We start from the raw sequence: 9,690 nt of genomic DNA, 5'->3' as shown, positions 1-9,690 counted from the left end.
GCTGTTTATATAAGGAACGGTAGCCGTGTACAAGAGCAATTATTCCCACCAATCTGCCTGGGGGTGGGAACCGTGCTGATTCCACCACCCCATCCCTGACAGCGGGGGCATGGGAGGTACCACACAGGGTGGCAGATGTCACCGAGAGGAAGGTTTGACAGCAAAAGCTGCCCAGCTTCCCCTGCACCCATCTGCCAAAACCACACAGCTCCGGGGATGCTCCCGGTGCCGTTCCCTTAAATGCTTAAAAGGACTCCATCTGGTTTTAATTATTCAAATGAGCTGACAGGGTAATCAATATAAATGGTTAAATGTGGCCAGGACTAGTGTCAGCTCTGCTGCAGCACCTAGAAAAGCTCTGGAGAAGGGGGGGTGTGAGCTGCTGGAGGGGTGCTGGGGTTCCCCTGCTCCGTGGGCGCGGGTGGCATGGCAGCCTAGGCTGGGGTCACGGGAAGGGTGCATGTCCACAGCCACCCTGTCAGAGGCAGGATTTACAGCCATAACCTGCGGCACTTCTGGCTCTGGCTGCTTTTTTATTGCTAATATACTGCTAATTGCACTCTGCTGTGCGGTGATACTAATAAAGAGAGATTTAGAAAGCAGGGGGCTGGAGAGAGTAAATCAAGGGCACGGTGCAGCCTGAGCTCTCTGCATCACAATTACCCACAGCTCCCTGGCACCGGGAAAGGGTGAGGGACCCCAGCACCTGCAGCTGGGCCCCCCATAGCACCCCGAGATGCTGGTGGGTGACACATTCTGGCGTGGGAACCTCAACTCCTCCCTGGAGGAGCTGGAACGCTTGTGTCCCTGTGCCCTCCATGGCAACAAAGTTTCTCCTGACCCCTTTCTCCTCCTGGAGCTGTGGCCATGCTGGTTTTTTTTTTTTTTGTTGTTGTGTTGCCATGGAAATGCTGCCTGCATCCATCCCTGGCCCTGCCTGTCTCCATCCTGCCGTGGTCCTGACTGTGTCCTGTCTGCATCCCAGCCTGGTCCTGCAGCTGGTGAGTGCCACCAGGCTCCTCCCTCGGGGCTCCAAAGGGGTTCTCCCGTCTCTGCGAGCACTGCACAAAACGTTATTGAGCGATGGAAGGCGAGAGAGAGGGGGAGGAGGTGGCACCCCCGGGTCATTGACGCTGGCCCTGCCGGTGCCTTGCTGCCGGTGCCCGTGCCTCGGTGCAGGTGAGATTCATCAAGGCAGCCCCACCTCGCAGTGGGGTCATGCAAAGGCAGCCCCTGAAAGGAGAGCAGCTGAAATTCTGCGCGTGGCAGGAGGGGAACGATGGCAAAAGCTGGGGAGGGGGACAGTGACATCCCTGTCACCACCTCCAGCCAGCCGTGAGCTCTCCAGGTTTGTCCTGGAGTGAAGGCAGAGCTGAGGTTGGACCTGCTCCTTCTGTTCCCAAACCCTCATTTTTGCCTTGTGTTATGGCATGGAAATGTTTGACTTTACAGCCTTAGTTTATATTGCCAGGAAGTAACTTAACCGTGCTCTCTAAGTGTTGAAGCCGCATTTCTTTTTGATGATTTCAAAGATTTATTAAGTTCTCACAGGGAGAAAGAAGGAAAGAGAAAAAAAAAAAAACAAAAAAAAAACAAAAAACAAACCAACCCGAACCATGCCAGCAAATAAGATTCAGTGGTAAGCCCAGCAAATAAACCTAAAATATATGTGCAGTGTTTAGAGATTTCGCTGGAGCATTCACTTTCTGCCAGCTCCTGTCTACAATAGGATGTAGATGTTCAGTATTACCCTTGGCTGTAGAAGCTTTGGGGATGCTGTTTTCAGGGTTCCCCCTTTATTTTGGGGGGTGGGATGCAGGAGTTGAGCAGGGGGTAATTTAAGGTTTGCTGTTTGCTAACAGCTGGAACACCGGGAAGTGATCATCCAAACCACTCAGCTGAAATGAAAACACAGTGAGTGCTTCCTGAGCTGGAATCTGGAGCGGTTCCTGGGCAGCCTGGGAACATGAGAGATGGGTCCAGTTCACCGCACAAGTTAGTTGCAATTAATTAATGAACTGGTTCTATTAATTTACTCCAAAATCCAATCACTGGGGGATGAGGTCACAGCTGGCAGAGACGTTACCAGCAGGTTGCAGAGTTTTCTGCAAAATAAATTAGCAGCATTTAATTTCAAGAATCCAGGGGAAAAAAAAAATGTGTTGAGAAGTGATGGAGGCCTGGAAATCAGCTGGGGCTGCAGCCAGGAGAGGCATGGCCAGCTGTGAGGTGGGTGAGACACAGGGCCAGGCTTCTATCCAGGGGTGTTTATGTGCCTGCTCCATCAACCTGCTGCTCCCAGGACTGAGCCATGCGCCTGCAGAGGAGAAATTCCTGGGGGAAGCCAGTCTAAATTACTGTCTCCCCCAAATAGATGTGATTTGAAGCAATTTTCTGAAGTGTGGGATTATTACAGGTAACTTATGTATTGATTTTGAAGGCTTTCAGGTGAGCAGAAACATTCTTGCCTCATCACAGAAAAGCTGAAGGGTTGGGGTGAGTTTTTTTTGAGGGAAGAAGAGGGAAATGCACCATAATAAGGCAGAAGTGAGACATAGGAAGGCAGAGATGGGTTTGAGATCCCCAAAAGAGCTCTAGCCACTGAATTAACCTCAGTGAGAGGCGAAAAGCAGTGAATTGTGGTTCTCAAGGTCCCACAGGTGTTTGCCTTCCTCCCTTTTCCCCTGCACCCAGCCCAGAGAGGGGGCTGCTTATCAGGGGAAGTGCTGAGATAAATCCCCATTAATCTCTGCTTGCTGTATGTGAAGGGCAGTGGCTCTGCATGTTATTTTCTCACCTGTTTGGTGAGCTGATGGAAAACCAAGTCATATTCCTCTTCCAATCCCTGCTCTGACAGAGGCCAAGCTGCTGCGCTTGGGTGTGGGATGCTGTGGGAAGATGTACTGGTGTAATTACCCACAACATACCAGCAATCCACCTGCCTGGGGAACTGCAAAAATTGCAGCTTTCCTCAATAAGAACTACCCTTTGATGGGACCTGGGCTGCTCAGATCCTCCCTAGTGCTGCTGGAAAGAGGATTGCTAACATCTAACCTGTCCCTTCCTCTCCTTCTCACGTTGGATGCAGGGAACAGCTTTCTCTCCCACTTTGCAGCCATCACCAGCTGCATTTGCAGACTCAGTTTTGCCCTTGACACTCTCTTCTCTGGGTTAAACAACTCAAATTCATTCAACCTTTTGTGTTCCCCAGATCTTCTGGACTGACTTCATTGAATTCATTAGTGGGTTCTTAGGCCAGGAGGAGGGAAGGTCCTGCCTGAGCCCCAGGCTGATCGCTGGAGGTGAGTATTCTTCACCTGCCATGATGCTTTGGGGCCCTTTGGGAAGGTACAGGGGATATCTTAAGTGGTTTTGGAGGCTTTTTTGCCTTCACCTCATTTGCAGAAGGCTGGCAGCACCACTTGCAGCTGAGGAATCAGCTCTCAGCGTCGTTATCTAAGCACATCAGTTTGGCTTTTCCTGAACTCAGTCCTGCAGGAGCACCTCACTGCTTCCCCCTCCATGTATATATTTAAGTATTTTCCCATATCCAATTAATCCAGCCCCTGCCTCGATCCATCCTGCCTTTCATTCTGCTGCAATAAAGCCTCTTTTGTTAGCGGCGCGCTGCCGGCCGCGTTCCTCCGTCAGGCTGGTGTGAAACATCCCCACAGCCTGCCAGGCAGGGACGTTCATTACCCTCTTCTGCAAACCTTGGTGCTGGGAAGGGCAAGGGAAAGAGGTTCATTATATTCTGAGCCTGAGCCACCTGGATGAGAGGCAGCCAGAGGGAAGGAGAGCTCAAGCATTGCTGTGCTTAGTCAGAAAAAGTTGGGGCTGTAACCCAGGAAATGGGATGGATCTTGCTCTGGAGCATCATGCCAGGGTTTTTTAGCACTGTATTACTGTGGCTGTATCTCAGTTTGGCTACCCAAACTGGGCCTGAAAGAGCCAAACTGAACCTTTTTCTCCCCATCAGAAACCCTTTAAGGTAATGGATGTTTTTTCCATGGATGACATGTTTTAGTTCCATTCTCTCTCCTCTTTTCCCCTCCCAGCCCGGGGATAATGAATCCAGCCTGGCTGGAGTGCTCAGGTGCATTCAGAGAATGAGATGATTCTGTAGAGTTCTTCCTGTACCTGGTAAGGCTGAGGGTGTCCTGCCAGTGGGATGTCATTCCCAGAGGCTTAGGGAGATGATATTTGGAAATGCAGTTCTTTCCTGGCTCCTCCTGCCAGCAGCACAGAGGTGTTTTCTCAGAAAGATGCAACTGGGATTGCAATCACCGGGCTGGGCACCACCTTAACTCTGCCCCATTTGAGATGTGTTGTGCAGAGTGGGGACATCACAGGGCATTTGGAGATGGGATAGCTTCTCCAAAGCCTTGAGGGATACAACTCTTCTCCCTTTCCCAGCAGAGGCTGGTGAGCAGGTCATTGCCATCCCTCTCCTTTCCCTCCTGATGGATGCTGTGCTGCTCCAAGTTTAGCGTCAGTGGGTCTGTCAGAAAAATTAATTTTTTAATTAAAAACATTTTTTTTGGTGGTGCTTTAATGTCTGGATCTGGAGTAATTATTAGTAGCTCCAGGGAGACTGTGCTTTAGAAAAATTGTTGGTGCTACTGCAAAGGAATTTATCTGATTAACGTCAGCCTTCACACGTGGCTGTCGGGGGGGATGGATGAGGGTGGGAGTCCTGCTGCTCTCAAGCAAACTGATTAATCATGGAAAATGAGGCAGGGCTCTGCAGGTGATGATTTTCCACCTCAGAGGTGGGCTGGGAGCTCCCTTGCCACCCCCTACCCTGCACACAGGTCCTGGGATGTGGCTGGAACGATCGGAGAGGTGAGTGATGGGTTTGTCCCTAGCTGGAATAAAGAGGCAAGAAAACACCAAGAGAGAGTGTGAGCAAAACCCTGGATATTCTTGCTCCCATCCTGGGTGGGAATGGAGGAGCTGCTGCCACCCCAGGGCTGGGGATACTTGGCGATGTCCCCATCCAGCCCCTGCCCTGCTGTGGCTGCTTGCACCATTTTCCATGGCCAAAATCCTTCTCCCAGCCTAAGATTCCCTGAGGGAAACAGCTCTTCTTCCAGCTTTTCCTTCCCAACTCCTTATTTCCTTCCCAAGTCCTCCCCAACTCCACAGGTTTATTCCTGTGCTGAAGTGTAAGCATTTATATTCTTCCCAAAACTCCTGGCTCTGGAGGTTTTTGCTGGTTTCATCTCTGTAGCCCTGGCTGTGCTGGTTGGTCTGGCTTTGGATTCTCTTGGCTGGGGGAGATGAACTGGGCATCACAACAGGTGTGAAGGCACCTGTTTGCTCATCCATCCTCCTTCTGCAGGCACCTCCTGGTGACAGGGATGGATGGATGGATGGATGGATGGATGGATGGATGGATGGATGGATGGATGGATGGAAGGAAGAACAGAAGGGAAGGATGCAACAGGAGGTTCTGGGCTGTCCAGAAGCAGGAGAGACCAACCCCTGCACTGCTCACGACCCTCTTCCCCTCGCAGAACCGGTTTACCCAATTCCATCATAACATTACCAGCTGCTCCCCTAATGGGTTCTGCAGGCTCCAGGCAGATCCTACCCTTTGTGCCCAATTAACAGGCTGTACCCTGGAGAGTGGGAGGCAATACAAATATTTTCCATGTAGTAATAGGACATTTAAAACGGATTCCTTTTAAAATTTTTTTTTTGGCTGTGGTGCTGTCATTATAATATTGATTTGACATCCAGGTGTCAGAAACAGCTGGGTGACAGAAAAAATGGCAACTTTAATTCATTTTGCAGGCAGGGGAGTGGGGGGAAGAGTTTCCTCGGGGCTTTTCCTCCCCGCACCACCTTCCCTCTGCGATGCTCCATGTTCCACCCTGACAGGAACATTTATAAACTGCCACTGTGGGGAGTATTATTAACAGCTCGATTCCTTAAAGATGCAATTAATTATTCACCTGCTTCCAAATCAGTTTAAGCAGCTTCTAAGCTGCAGTGTAAATAAAACCTTCCCAACTCTCCTCTCCTCTTTCACACACGTATTCCTGGTATTCATAAAGCGGAGCTATTTAAATTGAGCCAAACTAGCAGTTATTGTAAATTACTGCAGCTCCATTGGCTTCCCGGGCTCTCTGCTGAGTTACACCAGCCAGGATTTTAACTCATCCTTGTGGGGATGGCAACTGTCGCTATTTCCTCATTTGCCGTATTTTCAGGCTATTTTTACCTTGTTGCTAAATCCCTCCTGTTTTGTTGTGCCTGTCCCCCTTTAGCCCAATCTCCCTTTTACCTGTTTGCTATTCAATAAATCATGCCCTAAATGATCCCCTGACTTGAGCATCAGCTACAACGCCTTGGTGCAGGGTTTATTTATATTTTTTTTCTTCCCTCTTTGGAAAGACGTTGATTAGGTCTCAGCTGACTGCTGCCTTCAAAGGAGGAAATGCCGACTGTGCTCCGGGGGGGTCTGCAAGCAAAAGGCTCATTTATTGTGGCTCAGTTTCTGGGCTGAAATTTAGGTTTGGCAAATGGTAGATATTTGAGAAGAAAACATTTTAAAAAGAGGTGTTTGGACTTTTTTTCTCTCCGGGAAAGCTGAGACCTGCGGTGGATTTTAATGGGAGTGGATGGGGCAGAGCTCCTGAAATACCTTGTCATCACCACCCAGAAATGTTGAGCCCCCAGGGCCGAAGGGACAAGGAAGCGAGCAGGAATGCCTGGGGGATGCTCACCTCCATAAATAGACTCTGAAAATAAAATTTAAAAAAATTAAAAAAGAAAAGAAAATTAAATGGATAAAAATCCCCTTTCCTCGTGCAGGGTCCATCTCCAGCAGCCGCCTCCTGTGTTTCAAAGAGGCCAGGCCAAATCTTTGTACAGATTAGTCGTTAACAATGGAGTTAATAATGATAATGGCACAAACGTCCTGTGCCTGCATGAGCTACACTTAGGAAAATCTGCCAGCACCAGGTAATCACCATGTTTCACACTGTCAATGAGATCAATCATGTCGAGAGCCCATTCATCAATCAGCTGCGCCTGGGGCTTAGCAGGCAAGGGGGGAGTACAGGCAGCTCTCAGCGCCTCAAAACCCAGCTCCTGCGGGAAAAGGGGTGGTGCCCGGGGTTAGAGTGTGGTGGGGAGGTGTCAAAATCCTGGTGGGCTCCAAACCGAGCTGGTGCCAGGCAAAGCCCCTGCTCGCGTCTCCTCAAGGGTGCTCCCCTCTCTGTGGCGGCTGGGGCTGTGGGGGCCCCTCTGCCAGATTGTTTGTTGCTGTTTCTCCATCTGGCTGGAATCACGTCTGTCTTCCGCTGTGTTATTTGTTGCCCGATTGCCACCTGTAAGCCATCCTTTCTGCTTGGCTTCCTGGCAAGGAGATGTCCTCAGCTGCACGGCCTCAGCATCGCCCTCAGGTCCCTCTTCCCCACGTGGGAACCCAGTCCACCAGTGCTGGAAATCCTGCCCCAAGGAGCTTTCTGCTCTGAAAAACAGGACCTTGCCTCAAAAATCCTCCCTAAACGTGTAGTCCTGGCAGAAAGGAGCCAGCAGGCAGGGAATGGGCAGCTGTCCCGTGGCAGCTTCGCTCCAGCAAGCAGCGGGAGGTGATGGAGAGCCTGTCCCCATCTGCGGCGAGGCCAGGGCTGCACCCCGCCCCAGGGCAGTCAGCCAAGCACAGCCTTGCCAGAAGGGACAAGAACAGGCTGTAAAGAGCATCTTATGGGCAGTTTGGGTTCTGCAAACCCTGCTGGACAAACCTTTATGGCTGCTGTGTTGTTATGGAAGAGACACCCTAAGGGTAATCTCAACACCTCCCAGCTCCTCTCAGCACCAGACCTTGTGGGACAGGGACACCCTGCTGCTTCTGGGTGGCTCTGGGGGGCAGTCCTGCCCTGCCTGTGCCTGTCCTCCCTGCTGACTGATGGGTGAGCACACTGGGAGCTGGGAAAGGGTTCCAGGTGCTGCCAGCTCTGAGCTGCCGTGCCTGGCAAGGCTGTCACTCCTGGCCTGCGTGAATCAGACAGCTGAAGGCATGGGGACATGGAGGGGACACAGCCCTGCCCATCACTCCTCTGGCCTCTCCATCCAGCCCCAAACCACCCTGCTGCTGCCAGCTCTGCCTGCATGGATCTGCTGGTCTCCAGCCTCTGTGCTATATGGAGATGGGGCTTGGCTGGGGACCCCCTTGGCCAAGGAGGCTTCAGGCTCATTGCCAGAGTAGGATTTTGGGCAGAGGATCATACCCCTTATTCTGCATCTCAGTGAGAAGGGAGCAAACTGTCCTACCTATCTCACCATTGTACCAGGTAAACAGAAGTGGTAAACACACCACAGGCATTGGTGATGGCACCTCCAGGCAGCCAAGAGGGTGTCCTGAAGGACCTGGCACTCACTTTGAACTCTCTGACCTGCACGGAGCCCTTGCTTGTACAGCACTTCTGTAATTCCTGGGGCAGATATTATTGCAGAGCAGAGCCCGGGAGCCCGGGCTCAGCACCATGTGCGCTCCAGAGGTTGAGCTGAACTTTCTCAGAAGCTGTAAACTTTCCTTGCAGTGCTGTGGCCAGCATCCTCATCTTCCTCAGCGTGGTACCCAGCTACCTCAGCACCTCTGCCGAGGATGCTGCAGATGTTGCCCAACAGGTAACAGCATCTCTTTCCTCACAGCTGCACCAGGAAGGGATGCAGGCCTGGTAGTGGGGCAGAGTGAACCCCATTTGGTTCTCCCCTCCCTTCTCCCAGCCCTTCCAGGCCCATTCCCCTTTTTCCCGGCAGCAGCCCTTTCTTTCTTCCTCCTTCTTTTCCCCCCACTTCTAGGGAGGCTGCTTGATTGCCTGGTTCCCTTCATTAGCATGATACCTCCCGGAAAATTGGTAAACAGAGGCGTATGAATGAGGTGTTGATTGCAATCAGCAGGGAAGAAGGGGGACTGAGAGCGCTGGAGAGGCCAACGACGCTTCTCAATCACCCGGTGGTCCGGGTCGGCTGCTGGAGAGGATCCGCGCCCCGGCACGACCCACGCGGGGCGGCCACCACCGCACCGCGGGCTGGGGAGCGGATCCGCTGATGCTCCACCCCAGCACCCCTCTGCAGGAGGGCGCTGCGTGCCCCCCGCTCTCTGCGCCGCGATCCCACTCTGGGGAGTGTGGGATGTGGTCTGGAAGAGCCCCTCCTCGCTGCCGGGAGGGGCTGGGTGCCGGGACGCGCTGTCCCGTGCAGGGCGCAGCAGGGAAGAACTTCCAGGGGTAAACCCATCACCCACCCCGGCGCTGTCTGATTCACCGCGGCCCTGGGCCGCTGCCAACAGCTCACCCACAAGTGTCTGTCATTAAGCATCTATTTAGGCGTGCAGAAGTTGCCTAATTTTTCAAGGGTGCTGCAAACCCCCAATGTCCTTGAAGTCAGTTGTTGCTGAAAGTACCTGACACCTCCAAAAATGCGTCATGGGGCACGTGCATCTGATGCCCAGCAGAAATAGGTGGGTAAAGGGCCAGGCTGCGTGTGGAATGGATGTTTTCCCATTAGCAAAGGGGGTGTCAGAACCCTCCTGGGTGTTGGGGAGCGATCCCTTGACCGATGCCAAGGCAGACTGCAGCCCTGCATTGCTGGAGAAACCCCAAGAGTGATGGGAATCCCCGTGGGAAAGTGTCTTTCCCTGTGGAGCATCCTATTGTCACCCAGGCCGTCTTT

This window comes from Vidua macroura, chromosome 12 (assembly GCF_024509145.1).
Source record: "Vidua macroura isolate BioBank_ID:100142 chromosome 12, ASM2450914v1, whole genome shotgun sequence".
NCBI lineage: Eukaryota > Metazoa > Chordata > Aves > Passeriformes > Viduidae > Vidua > Vidua macroura.
This window is presented reverse-complemented; position numbering follows the sequence as displayed.